This window comes from Callionymus lyra, chromosome 5, assembly GCF_982586985.1.
Source record: "Callionymus lyra chromosome 5, fCalLyr1.hap1.1, whole genome shotgun sequence".
Lineage (NCBI taxonomy): Eukaryota > Metazoa > Chordata > Actinopteri > Syngnathiformes > Callionymidae > Callionymus > Callionymus lyra.
In genome coordinates, this window is record NC_141822.1 from 7,292,336 (window position 1) to 7,307,185 (window position 14,850).

Genomic DNA, 14,850 nt, shown 5'->3' on the forward strand with positions numbered 1-14,850 from the left:
GAAATGGAAATTCCCTGAGCGCCCCAGTCCATGTGGGCTCAAGACTCAGGACAATGCACTCATGTAGGCATTGTAGGGTGTTTCCGCTGGTTGTTGTGGAAAGCCATATTTCAAAATGGTTTAAGGAAATAGGCAAAAGCAGGAAAATTGCCATCAAGCGGTAGTGATGTGGTGGAAAAGGTCATCGCTGGCAGCGAGACTTCATCAGGTGCAGGGGCGGATCACTGCTGGTGAAAAGCAGTGAGACTTCAAGGAGTGAGGATGCAGGAACCACAGGAAGTAGGGGCCACAGATTGTAGGGCCGCAGTTGGCGGTAACGTTCTACCACTTGTTGGGGACAGCACGCATCTTCTGTCCACCTGGAACTCCAATCCGGTCCGGACTTGGATGTAGCTGGTTCAGCTTCCCGTGTAGAACCCTCACGTGTCTGGTCTGGTCTCACGTTACACCCTCCTTCAGCTCGTCCTGTCTCTAGCGTGGCACCTTCGACCTCTCCGCTAGACTTGCCGTTCGTCTGGACTAGGTCTCCTTTCTCAGACCCTCAAAGCCATGTCGGCGGTGAGCTCTTAGTCCTGGAGGTCCCACACTTAAACCTATCAGTGCTGCAAATCATTTCTGTATAAAATTGAAGGTTATTTCGCAAGCGCACAATGTTCATCAAAAAGGACAAGAAAGTTACACATTATCACAATATCATGAGACACAACACACTCAACAAGGTCCTGGTGTCTCTAGACCACCAAACTACTGACATGTGTTGCTTCTGCTCCTGGAGAATTTAAGTCATCATTAGAAACAAACACTGTTACTAAACATCATTGATATGTGAAATGGAGCCTTCAGGTTCCAACCTGATCCTGCAAAATAAAAGTTTGGGGGTGAAGGGGGTCTTTCACTCTCACACACACAGGATTGGGGAAAGAAGAGATTTATGAGGACTCTTCTCCACCTCACTTGAGGTGCAGCATTCCTAGAACCTTTTAGGATAAATCTTGTTCCCTTCGTTAGACAAATATCAAAACAATGATCAATTGAATCATGCACATGCACATATCACATGCCGGTATATGTTAGTGTTCATTGCTTCTTTCTCTCAGTGCAAACACACATGATCTCATCTTCTTGCATCCTGGCACTCACATAGACACACAGACAAATAGACACATGGACACATAGACACACAGACACACAAACACACAAACACATAGACACAAAATCTGTTGCACTGCAGATGCACAGTGTTCGGTCTACGTCATGTCATGTCTGTAAGTCAGTCAAATGCATAAGTTCAGTATCATCTGATCAAACTGATGATTCAAATATAAAGCGGTTATTTCTTTTAAATGTTCTTTCTTCAATTCATTTATCCAGTTGATCGACTCATAACGTTTTTTTTTGTTTTTTTTTATTGAACTTTACTCAAATCAAATTCATAATAAGTGATTTCCAGTTTAAGTTTAGAATTTAACCATTTTAAAGTAATCCTCAAATCAACAATTATCAAAAGTTCCCAAAAATATTCTAACCCCTTATAGTTATTTGAAGTATTTATATTTTTCTTTATGACACACACCAAACTGTTCCCTAAAGAATCTGAAAATCAATCATTTTAATTGTATTATCAATTATCACTTCTATAAAATCCTTCATAGGACATGATCTCACTGCCATCAGCGCTAATGACAATGTATCAAGCCTCGTCATTACTTTTCAAATCTAAGTTAAAATTATTTTTACTTACAGACCTCAACAGACTGAATTAAGAATCAACTTCTTCATTAACTTCTTTATCACCTCGATTATTCATTCACTTCTGGTTGGTAAAGTCTCAACATTCCATAACACAAATTAACAAGTTTCCTCTTTCATCTTCAAAGTAGATCTGAGATTGTTCTGTTGTCAAGCCTGTCACTCCAAACCAGTCAGCGTATCAAATCATTTACAATCAGAATATAATGTAGCAATACTTATCCTAAAAATTATCCCAATTCAATGATACTACATTTTCAACCATATATCTTCTTCCTCTCCTTTTATCCCTGTTTTCTTTCCAAAAGTAGCAGATAAAAGGATAGTTTACTTCCCACTTTTTTAAACTATTTCATTTCACTTAAATTTCCTAACTCCCTACATTACACCGTCTCACAGTTATGACTGTTCAGAATCTCTTCTACTAGAGAATTATACTTCCCAATCAAAAATAAAAAATCTCAAAATCTTCTCTACAGAGAATTCCCCTTTTCTATTTTAAATCAGAGCTTTCAATGCTTTTAATTAACGGACAAGAAAATGTCAAGAAAACAATATCATGCAAGAAAAGGAGGATTTTCTTCAGCTGCAAACATCCTCATGGGATCAGTCAATGTATTGGGTTTGGCCTGTTTCGCAAAACATGACCCATGAGTGGCTTCGTCGTATCATCAGACAGGGTTCTGACAAACTTTCTCTTCCACCCAGCTCACCAGCATCACCTGCATGGTCCCATCAGTGAGAAATCTTCTCACGGGACTTAGGTCAAGTAATCGTAATGTGCCTGTCTTAGGTTGTCCCATGGTTTTAGTCAGGATCTTACCCGTCATAAGCGAACCAGCCTTCCATACTCTCCTGAATCAGGCTGCTTCATAGGGCGAGAGTGATAACAGTAGAGGGGAGAGAAGACACTTTGCCTTTTTTTTAAACCAAACATTTGTTGTGATGACTGTCCGACCCCAGAAAATTGTTTGTCAAAGTAATGGTCATTTTCTGATGTTTCACTGTGACCCATAGTACTTTGATTGTTTGACAGAAAATTTCATCTCCATAAAAGAAAAGCTTTTTTGAAAAAGTGTAATTAGATAGACACTATGTCTCAAAATTGTGTTAAAAGTCACAGAGTGGAAGGAGTGTGTTAGTAGGACAGGAACAGATCTCAGAGTCTAACCCCAAGTAGTGAACAATCCCACAGATAGAGCTCCTCCCTCTAGAGGTTCAGTCTAATTTCATGTCATGGACAAGAAAACACTCAGTGGAGCAGAACTTGCTTTGAATTATAAAATGATCTTGAAAACCTAAAAAATATACCTAATTTAAACAATCCTAGATGTTAAAACAGCTGACACAGTCCCAGAGTAAACAAACAAGCCACAAAGAACAATCTCAGTCAGAGTCGAAACTTTACAACAAGGACTAACTTTAGCTCACAATTTAAACAAGTAACCATTACTCTTATCAGCCAAGACAAATACTTCCATAGTCCAACCAAATAGAGTCAAGCAACATAAATTCACAGAACAACCATAAAACCAACTAGATTTAACCTCATGATACAGTGTGGGTTGTATTTTTAAGCTTTAAACTAAGATCTACAAAAAGTAAAATTCCCAGTATGGAGGGATGCCTGTTGCTACACAGTGTCCTTTTGACCTTACCATCCCCCCTGTTAAGACATGTGTTACTCCATGACAGAACTCTTTCCAACAATGAGCCTGTTCAATAATGGAACTGGTTTTACTTTAATATGTTCAAATTCATTTTTATCTTTAACAGTTAGTTTAGTTAGTTCTTTTCACTGATGTTGAGGAACAAAGGAAATATGAAGTATTTCCTTTTATATGTTTTATTTTAATTTATTTAAAAGCTTTTATCTTTTTACCTATTGTTACTTTTTATTGGTATAGGATTTTTAGCGCTATAATCTTAATTATTTTCTTTCGAGTAATTTATTGTATTCAGTTCTTATCAATTTGGTATTTTTAATAGGAATTTTTATTTTCAATAACAATATTTTAAGGCCTAGTTTTCCAAACCATTCATAATAAGTGTATTTTTGTGTTCATATTACCAAGTCAGAAGTCTCTTGGGTCGTCAATAGTTCCATGTCAAGTCACTGGCTTTAGAAAGTTGTCTGCTTTCCTCCCGTCGATCAGATGGTCGAGTGACGTTGATGTTTGCCGTGATCCTGCATGTGGTTCCAGGTTTCTCCTGTGTTCCTGTATTGCGGGGTTTGTGGGGAATTTCCCCTCATTTCTCCTCTCAGAGACACTCTCCTTCTTCTTTCAAACATTTCTCTGCACATCCTTTCAACACATCATTTTTGTGATTATTTGCTAGAAATAATCCCGTACTCTGCCATTCTTTCACATTCTTTTTTACCCTTTTTTCAACTTCCTTTGCATCCTTGTCTGTTGGGACAGAACTTCTCATTTGCTCGAATATTTTTTCAAGTTGCATCCCAACAGATTCACCACACCGTGGAACCATTCCCCAGTCAAACCATTCTTTCTCCCGGTCAATTTCCACACTCATTTTGTTACAGTTTTTATCACAGCAGCTTTTTAACTCAAGAAATGAAAACGTTCACAAACGTTTCTCAGCACAGCGGCTGTAAGTTAGGAAAGTAAAAGAAGAAAAATGCAACGTTCACAGACGCTGTAAGTTTGATATCAAAGGAAATATAAAAGGAGAACGTAACATTCACAGAAGCTACGTTTTTTCAAGAGAATATGGAAAGAAAAGAAAAACGTAACATTAAAGATGTTATACGTTTTAGTTCAAGAGAATTTGTTTTATCAACGCTCTGTCTGCGTTTTAGTCCAGGGATTCACCTAAAAAAGGACAAGATTGTAGGTTTTTTCCTCAGCTCAGCAGGCTGCACCCAAAATTCCACTTCAAACAACAGATTAATTTCAACTTCATAGAAAATTAACTTCTTAACAACAATAAAATCAAGCTATAATCACAATACAACGCAAAACAAAACTAACCAAAACAAAAAATGACGTCTTTAACTTAACCTAGTTCAAACTCAGAGTCCCACTCTGGGCTCTTTTGGTTTTAATCACCAAGGACTCCAACCCTTTTGGTTCTTCTAGATATTGATAAAACTCAATACTCCGGCCCCAGCCAGAGGAGAACGCAGGTTCCTAACCTTTTTTTTTTTAATAAAGACTCAACCTAGTTTGAACTTGGAGTCTAACTCCTTGGGTTCTTTAGGAGCTGATCAGGTTCCAAGGCCTCCAACCTTTTTCGGTTCTTCAAGTTATTGATACAACTCAATACTCCGGGCCCAGCCCGAGGAGAACGCAGGTTCCAAACCTTAAAGGCATTGATTCCCAATCAATATTAGGCGTCTTAAGCCTAGGCCTTTATTAAAATATTTGTTTCATTTCTATTTTTATTTATTTTTATTATTTATCTATTTTTTATTTATTTTTTATTCCAGATGTGTCTGCTTTTCTATGATTGTGAAAGTAGTCACAACCCTTATTGATTTAATCTTAACATTTTATGATCATGTTTAATTCAATGAACAAGTTGGGTTCATACAACTTGTCTCATTGCATCAACAATGACCCTTATTTTTTTAACTTTTTAATTTTAACAGCTTATGATCATTTCTTATTCAATGAACAAGTTGTTTGTGTCGACCCCCTCAGGTTCGTACCACTTGCTTTATTAAATCAAAAACGACCCTTATTTTTTAACTTTATCAATTTTAACAGCTTATGATCATTTCTCATTCAATGAACAAGTTATTTATGTTGACACCCTTTAGGTTCATAAAACTTGATTCATTAAATCAAAAATGACCCTTATTTTCTTACTTTATAAAATTTCAAATCAAAAGCAGCACATCTGACCTTTTTCCTTACACATATTTAACAACAACAAAATTTAACAATCAACCTCTGGTATTTCCGAACAATCAAACACACTTTGCTCTATACTTATTTAAAATTTAAATTTATCTTGATCTCAGCCACGAAACTTGGATCTGGACTCAAAAGAGGACTTCTAATCAATAAAGTGGTGTCTTCTTACCGTTTTATGCTGCACAGCTTGTAATTTTTGAGTCCAGGAATCCAGGCCCCGTCACCTCAACCGGAGTCGTCTTTTCCTCCTTGGATCACGTCGAGGGTCCACCAATTTAAAGGAACTCAAATCTCTTTCCTGTCTAATGAGTTCTGCGCATTCGTTTGATCCAAGGAAGAGTGACATTTTAGAATTAAGACAGTCAATTTATTAATAACAAAGTATGATTACCAAAGTAGGCCTTACAAGACCTTAAATACAACAATTAAACAAAGAAATGCAAATTATTCAAATTGTTCAAAAATACCACAGTTCCAGCGCTTGGTCCAGTCTCTGTCAGTCATCCTGGCTCACCCAGGTCCTCCCAGAGAGTGGCACTTAATCTTTAGATCGTCTCGTCTTTTAAAGCCAAGACACTCAAGACACTCCCAGAACCAAATCTGACTCCATAATGAACAACAGATGTTGTTTGATCTGATCACTAATCTAAACAAAGAATCTCCTGACCTCCTTCACACCTGTTATCTCCAACCAGGTTCGAGGGCCCTAAATTCTGTGTCTTGATACTTCAAAAGTCGGAAACATCCTTGTCTAAAAAATCACGACATTTGTTACCGTGGCTTTATCCTTCCTCCCCCAATACATACAGTATGTTATCTTCACAGTCACCTTTAAGCCATGTCACCAAGGGCAAAAGTTAAGACACGGATGGCCAGAGCCCCTGAGCCCTGGACCCCCGCTGTGGGAAGGGAGCAGTCGTAAAACACAACACAGGATGTTTAAGATCTGAACGAGAGATGACATTATCAATGTTTAACAGTTGAATACACAGAAGACATACATTCAACTCATCAATGGATACACCTATAGGAAAGTAATTAAGAATATGTCTTCAATCCTCAGTGCCATGCAAGAGTTTTTTTTACAAGAGTTTGTCTAAAAAAATTAATTAATTAAAAAAACTCTGAAATAACTTAAATGATATCATTTTAAAAAACTTTAAAAAAAAATCATTCTATCCCAACCTTTTGGGATTATTTTCTTTTCAATTTAACTCAAATAATGATCACAATTTAAGTTAAGTTTATCACATGTTTTCTTTTTTATTAAGTAAGTGATTCGACTATATTTAAAATTATTCATCCATTGAGGAGCAGTCAATCAAATCAAATCCACAAAGTATAGTCAGTTAGAAACTGTTCATGCTGTTGAAAATTGTGGAAAAGCAGAATTGAGTGTGGGTTAGATGTCAGTTTCTGAATTGAAGATTTAAAAAAAGAATTCATAACTGTATGCCGTCAGTAACGATCAGATTGGTCAAAAAAACAGTCAGTAGCGGATCTCTGGTGCAATCTCGCCGCCACTTCCAACGTGAAAGATTTTAATTACCTAAAATTACCGTAAACTCAACCAGAAACAATGCATTAGAGGGCAAAAGTGTCAAGTCAAGTCAAGTTCTTTTATTGTCAAATATGCATGTATTAAGACATACAGTATAAATTAAATTGTGGTCCTCTCTGACCCACGATGCAAAACATGAAAACTTAACAGACATTAAACACTTAAAACAGTTAAAGACTTAAACAGACATTCAAGAAAATAAAAACCAACAAAATGAAATAAATAATCAACAAACTCTTGGCAGCCGTGGCATCCGCAAAACACATACTGACTAAAAACATACATGGTTTATAAATAAAATAAGTGAAAGTAACTTTTGCATCTTCTTGTGTAAAAATGTGACCTCTTTACAGTGTATGATTCATATGGAAAGATGGGAAGCAACGTAAAAGGAGGCAACATCAACCAACCTGGCTTGATGTCGGAATGTCGCTCTGCCCACGCTACTTCTTTCTCTGGACAATACTGCAAAGTATTTCTGAAACAGGTAATTATACAAAACAGAAGATAAAACAAGGCTGTCAAAATCTATATGTAACAGAACACAAGTGCGAGTAAGAGTCAAAACAGGTAAATAGTACAATTTAATATTACAAAGTTCAAACACAAACAAGAGTCCAAATCTTAAAACATAATTACCAGAGTCCAAAACCAAATTGTCTACCAATAAAGGGAATAAAAAGAAGAAGGAAAAACCAGGAAAGGGGTTCTGAACACTAAACAGAAAAGTCAAAAACCGTCCCAAAAAACAACTTAAATACTCAGGCAAGATGCGAAGTCCAATATCCAAAATCCAAATACAAGGGTACAAAGTGAAGCCCCAGGGAGAGGAGAAAAGAGGATTCGGGTGAAATATCTTTAACTTTCAAAATAAACAAAATAACACACATCATACTGTGGTTCCAAATTAAATCAAGGAGTAGAATCTGCTTCAACCATTTTGAATTAAACATGATTTGTCAAAGTCATTTAAAACCTTGTGCTTTAATTATTTTCCCTCTGTGTGGTGTTTTTTTTTTCTTCTAATAATGTGTGTTTTAATTATTATCATTTGGGGATTTTCTAAAATAAATTTTCACCACAGGGAGAGTTCCTGTTTTTTGTGGGGATTTGTGTTCCTGACTCATGCAAAGACACAGAGGTAAACACGCTGGTGATTGAAGGTAAGTTAACAATGTATTATGCAGTTGACAAACATGTTGTCAATAATCAAATAAGTTTTTTATTCCCTTTTTTGATTTCAAGGGAGGCTCAAGTTTGGAGAGGTATCCCTTATTCCTCTTTTACCATTAATTCTAGTTAACAATTCTACAAAGGATGTAGTGAAGACAAGTTGTTTGTCGTCTGTTATTGATCCAGATGCTTCCGGAATAACTTGTCTGTGAGTAAACAAACACCATACACAAATGGCCCCAAAAAAAAGAAATTATGTTTGTGAAATAATTCTCGTATTATTAATATTTTTTAAATATATATTTATTGTCATTTTCTCATATTAAAGAATACAAAACAAAAACACATTTATTAGACACTAAACAAAAAAACAGGCATACGTCCACTCACTCACACCTGCACGGTATATGTACATAAAAATTCATGTTCACAAAAGAAAAAAGTCCTATTCAAAAACAGAAAAGTATAATACAACAAAATTTGCGAGGTTGTTATACATTTTCTATTCGTGCATTCCTTTCTTCTTATGTTCATATATGGTTTCCAGAGATTTTGGAATTCCTTTCTCTTTCCTTTGGATATATATGTTAGTCTCTCCAGACCAATACCTTTCAGCAGTTCTGTTTTACACAAATGTCTCGTATTATTATATTAATCTTATATTCATTGTAATTCACAAACCTTCGTGACCTTCACCAACGAGGTGACTTTCGTCTTTCAGCCTGTCTGTCCCCATATAAAACAGACTTTCACAAAGAAGGTTCCTTCAAAAATAATGAAACTTCACTTATTGCATCAGCTTAATTTACCTGTCCATCAGTTAGTTTGAGTGCCTGTCTGTCTTGTCTTCCCCCTGACTAGTTAAATCTTGATCATTACCAGTTAAATGATTCATTTATATTTTCTCTCACAGGGTCCTTTGTTGTGTTTTGGTTGCCCTTCCTCTCGTTGCAACACTGATTACTGCTGTGCTGAAGGAACATATGAAAAGAAAACTGTCAGCAGAGGTACCTTCCTTCTTGGATCAAGAGCAAATTCATGGAGATTTAGACATGAATGATTCCTCAAATTCTGAAAAGATCCTTGGCAGTTTGCAAGAAGACAGTAAGTTTAATCTGGGTTTGAGTGTACGCCTGATATTTTCTTGTTCATTCAACTGCAGATTATTATGTTCTTTTTTGTCTTGTTAGTCACTTTTAGTTAGTTTACTTCTGTTACAGCATGTGCCTTGATAGTGAAATGATGCTTGGCATTCACATCAACGCCTGTCTTTGAAACAAATGCCAAAAGTGGGAAGTGGCATCTGGTGGTAAAGCAGTCTGAACTTTTTTTTTCTTATGTGGCCTCCAATTTTTAGTGAATCTTGTGTTTTAGCTGATTTTCATAGTAAAGTTCGTGTGACTTCTTTCCTTATTGTTCCAAAATGTTTTTTTTTCTTTATTTCATCCATAGATGTCCAAAGGTCTCTGAATTTGACATTTAAAATAATTGCACATGTTTTACAGACCACAAGCAAAAGCAGCAGAGCTTTGCACGACATTGTTTGCAGCAGTTTCTTCAGGCCTTCTCTCTACAGACAACAACTAAGGGAATCTTCAGCTCCCCCGTCAAGAATAACTACACATCATTGAACGGCATCCGAGCACTTAGTATGTTATTGATCATCTATGGACATAATCGGACCAACATACCCATTGACTTAATTGGTATGACTACAATCTCATAAATAATGAAAGTAATTGGAATTACATTTAAGTAAATTAAGATGTTTTAACCACAGATAACAGCAAGGCATTTCTTGCATTTATGAATATAACCCTGGGTGAGTTTACCTTGGCTGTGGACACTTTTTTGCTTTTGGGGTGAGGCACCATCTAACTATATGAATATATTTGTTTGAAAAAGCTGAGTGTCATTATAACATGGTTTTTTTTATTTCAGGGGTTTGTTAAGTGCCAGAAGTCTCCTGAGCTCAATCGAGAGAAACGATGACACCATGAGTGTAGGTCTTGTGGCAGATTACTTCTTCAAGAGGATCAGAAGGTTAGATTTAAAGATTAGGAACAAAAACTAAACATATAAATTAATGGTGAAGTGATGTGAAAGGTCTTTACTTACTTCTACTTTAATGTCTTTACAGGATACAGCCCCTCCATATGTTTGTTATTTTACTGCATGTTGGCGTCTTTTCTGTCTTCAATGAGGGACCTTATGGCCTGATATTGCGTGAAATTAACTTGAAATGTGATTCATGGTGGACAAACCTGTTGATGATTAACAATCTATTCCGACACCGTTTACCTGTAAGTCAGTTTATCAAAACCCATCCACCAATGATTTTTTATGACATCTTTTTACTTTGGTATCATTCTAAAGTGTATGTTCACCTTTGTCACCGCTTCTCCTTCCAAGTGTCTTCCTTGGACATGGTACATCTCCCTTGACATGCAATGCTTTGCCACAACCCCTCTACTGATCCTTGCCTACAGAAAGTATGTTTGTTTGTTTCTTTATATATATATATATTTTACTCAACAGTCTTTTATAATTGTATTTTTCCCTGATAATGTCATTTTCTTTGTCAGGAAAAAAGTTGTGTTTTATTTTTTCTGTGTTGCCCTGCTGATGATGGGGATTGTGACTGGTACTGTAACGACTGTGGTTTATAAACAGTGAGTCTTTCATATTATGTTTTTCAATATCACATAACATAAAATCACATGTAATAGATGTACACATTTATGTGATTACAGTTCAAAGGAGGATTTTGCTGGATTGTACTATATCAAACCTTATTCCAGATATGGGCCATTTTTAATTGGAATCATGTTTGGAATGTACCTGAAAATAAGAAAGGAAAAGCTTTTAAATAAAAAGGTAAGCGATTGGAGATGTTCTTCTTGTGTAACCCAATCTTAATCTCTGTAAATTATTTTTTTTCTTACTGTAGTGGCAGGTGGCCCTTGGATGGATATGCTCGTTGTCAGTGCTGGTGTTGATGGGCGGACTGCACTCTATCTTCACACATGTCCCAGAGCATCCACCAGTAATCTATGACATTTTCATTGGTGTACATAGAACATTCTGGGCGATGGCTGTCACCTGGGTCATATTAGCCTGTGAGGAAGGCTGTGGAGGTATATAAAAGGGAGTTTGGCTGGAACCTGCCTTGCTTACTACTGTCAACTAGAGTCTTCAGTCAAAATCATTTTGGTTTCAATAAGGACAGATAATGACCTACTGAGACCTAAAGAGTAGGACAGTGTTTCATGAAGCTTCATTAGCCGGACATTGCACACAGTCCCATGACCTAATATGTCTGAACACAGCATACATTCAACTGAGTGATCACACCAGATTTAAATCAATGTTAGTGAACTGTTGCATATCATTTATCTTCAATTCAGTAAACTCGAAGTTGTATCAACAAACCAGAGCGTGATTACAGCTGGCTGGAGGAGTGAAGCCATTATTACACTATAATGGACTCCGATCTCGTAACCTCTCATTCGCCGAAATTTCAAAGCGACTTTATAAAGTAATAAGTTGAAAACATGGTCTTGATGAGGGACTTACTGCATCTTGGGGAGAACGATTGCAACAATTGAAACATGATTCAGGAGAGTTAGGTTTTGACATTAGTTGCGCCTTAACAATGAGGCTTTGATAAAGAGAAATTGTCAAATGCAACCTTTATTTTGAAGTTAATTTGATTGTTGTTGAGTATAAATGTGTAAGTAATACTTTATTGTGTTTCTAAGTTTAATCAGGAGCTTCCTTTCACTGAAGTTCTGGGTACCCATTTCAAACCTGTGCTATGCCTGCTACCTTATTCATCCCTTCATCATGATAATATTTTTTTTTCTACAAGAAACTCCAATCCACTATTTAGAATTCAATGTTGTACGTACTTTTTTTTAGAAAGCATAACAAATGAAAATGTGTATTAACAATAGTGTTTTCTGTCCTCCTCTAGATGTATTTGTACTTTGGTCACGTCGTGCTCTCCGTTGTCCTGGCCTATGTTTTGACTGTGCTGGTGGAGAAACCTTTTGTTCTTCTCAAGTGGAGAAAAGCAGTTGATTAAAACTCCCTCTACTATGGTCACCCTAAAAAGTCTCTCCATGATTTCAATTGGTAGAGAACGCGGCCGCCCACAAGACCCAAGAACCCATCCAATCACCCCCATCCTCCACTGGCTCTCCATCAAACAATGAATAAACTAAAACCTTCTCCTGTATTATATTTGTGAGATAAAGGTAATTTACAAATAGTCATCATGTGATGGTGTATTAATATAAGTGTATTTTAAGGACCGCGATCACAAAAGGAAAACCAGCATTTGTTGCGCTTTCATTGGAACTTGCAGCTTCACTTTGTTGGAACTGATGTGATGTTTCTGTGACTCTCGTAGAGAAGAACCTGAAGCGATCAAACGCGCATTATTTTGTTCGATATATTATTTAAAAAAAACAAGCTTATAATTCTATATCATTTTTTCTGAATTATAAAATCGTAAAATGACTATCGCACATTTTGCTCTTTTTATTCTCGATTCATATGAACTTTGATGTGCGTTCATTGGATGAGGCAGGAGCTCTGATTGGCTGCTGCACATGTTAATCAAATTGTCAACCAATCGGCGCAATAACCATTTGATTGACATGCACAGCAGCCAATCTGAGCTCTCTTTACTATTTTCTTTCTATCATATTTTATTAAATCACGCGATCTACTCGCAACAGCGTCACGATCGACCGCTATCGACGTATTGCCCACCCCTGCTTTAGACGTACTGTCATACCATCATTAGCAACGGGAGAAAATATGATGTTCATGATTTGCAGTAGAAGCGGCAAAAGTCTCCAATGTGCATTTCCTTCTTGTACAACATCTCCAAATATCAAAGGCACATTCGGGATCAAGCAAAATGTTTAAATGGCATTGAGACCAATTTCATTTCCAGTCTGCTCCGAGTTAACTCTGGTTGGTCGATTTCTTCTCTTAACAAAGCCATCATTATATGAATATATCCTTTTACAAATATCTGTCTTGGATATGCTTTTGTTGTCTGATAGGTAACCAAAAAGCAACTTAAGCTCTAACTGCCCAACTCCTTCCAATATGTCATGCATAATGTCTACAGCATAGTTATCAGAAACATCAAAGTACTGTGAATCATTGAGTAAACATGTTTGCTTCAATCCGAATGTTGAGGGCAGTGTAGGATCTGCTTTCAAGTCATTGCAATGCTGACCATGCAGTACTTTATTGCAGAGTGTTATTCTTGGATCATCATCACTGAAAATTGTCTGTGAGGTTTGTTTGTCTACCAGAAAAAAGCGGCAAAACTATTTTGAATTGAATGATTCTACATACCCAAGTAGCGAGTGCAATCCCAAATTGTCTCCAGTCACCTGTGCTATTGTTCCATAAACTGCTTCATCAGAGTAAGGAACTTCAACTCCCATAAACTCAAGTACTAGTAGTCATATCTTGTACAAGGGGTTCTAAGATGGCATTAAATCCATACTTCTTTATGTCCTCTGTATGAAAAAGAGCCAAAAGATTACTATTCATAAGTGCTGAGTTTATCTTTGGAGACAGATTTTGTAAAATAAAGTATATACTTCCAATCTTATGGATACCATGTCTATATCCAAGTGGATTTGCCACTTCAAAGTCATCATAGAATATGGCATCTCCTCCTGGTCGTAGGAGATGCCACACGCATATTGTGTCTTGAAAAGTTCATCAAAGGCTAACAAGGAAGAGTTAGCCATGCAGGGATGGCATGGATCATGGTCATGCCAACTGCCAGGACCGTAGGGCTGCCTCTGCTGGGCTGGTCCAGAGTGCTCCTGAAGGCTGCGACCCGCCTGCAAGATATCAATCAAAAGTATAACTATGCTGGACAACATTTTTTTTATATAAGTCAGGCAGAAATCTGTTGCACAGTTTGAGAATCACTTCACATCACCAGAAAAAAAAGAATGAATACATTTTTTAAACTAAGATGTAAATTAATTTATGTTAATTGCTATTTATATTATAAAAAGGTGTTTACATCTATTGCTATTCATAAAAGACAACAATTATGAAAATGTGTTTATACATATTGACAATGGATTAAGTAAACCCTCTTAAATATATTCTTAGTTCCAGATATTTGCTGACTGAAATTTACTTTATTCAGTATGTTGTCATGCTACCACATCTGGTGACTCTCGCTCCACTTAAGAACAATGTTAAAGAATTTATGTTGCTTTTATTATCACAATAAAAATGTAGTCATGCTTGCTGCGGATCACAAAGAGCTAGAAGGAGTGTGCCCTGTTAGAGTTTCGTTTCTCGAGAAATGACAGTTTGTGCATTAAGATACAGTGACCTCAACAAGATATGCAAGGTGGTCTGCCCGTGCAGGCTGTTATGCCACGCTCACTGACTCATACAGAAAACTGTTTTTTGCTGGCTGCGTCCAGCAAC

The 14,850-nt window shown here is 36.7% G+C and overlaps 1 pseudogene; it reads left to right on the top strand.

The window, feature by feature from the left end:
- The first annotated feature begins 7,540 nt into the window (after positions 1-7,540).
- On the top strand, positions 7,541-12,451 carry LOC148079182 (O-acyltransferase like protein-like; annotated as a pseudogene).
- The last annotated feature ends 2,399 nt before the right edge of the window (positions 12,452-14,850 follow it).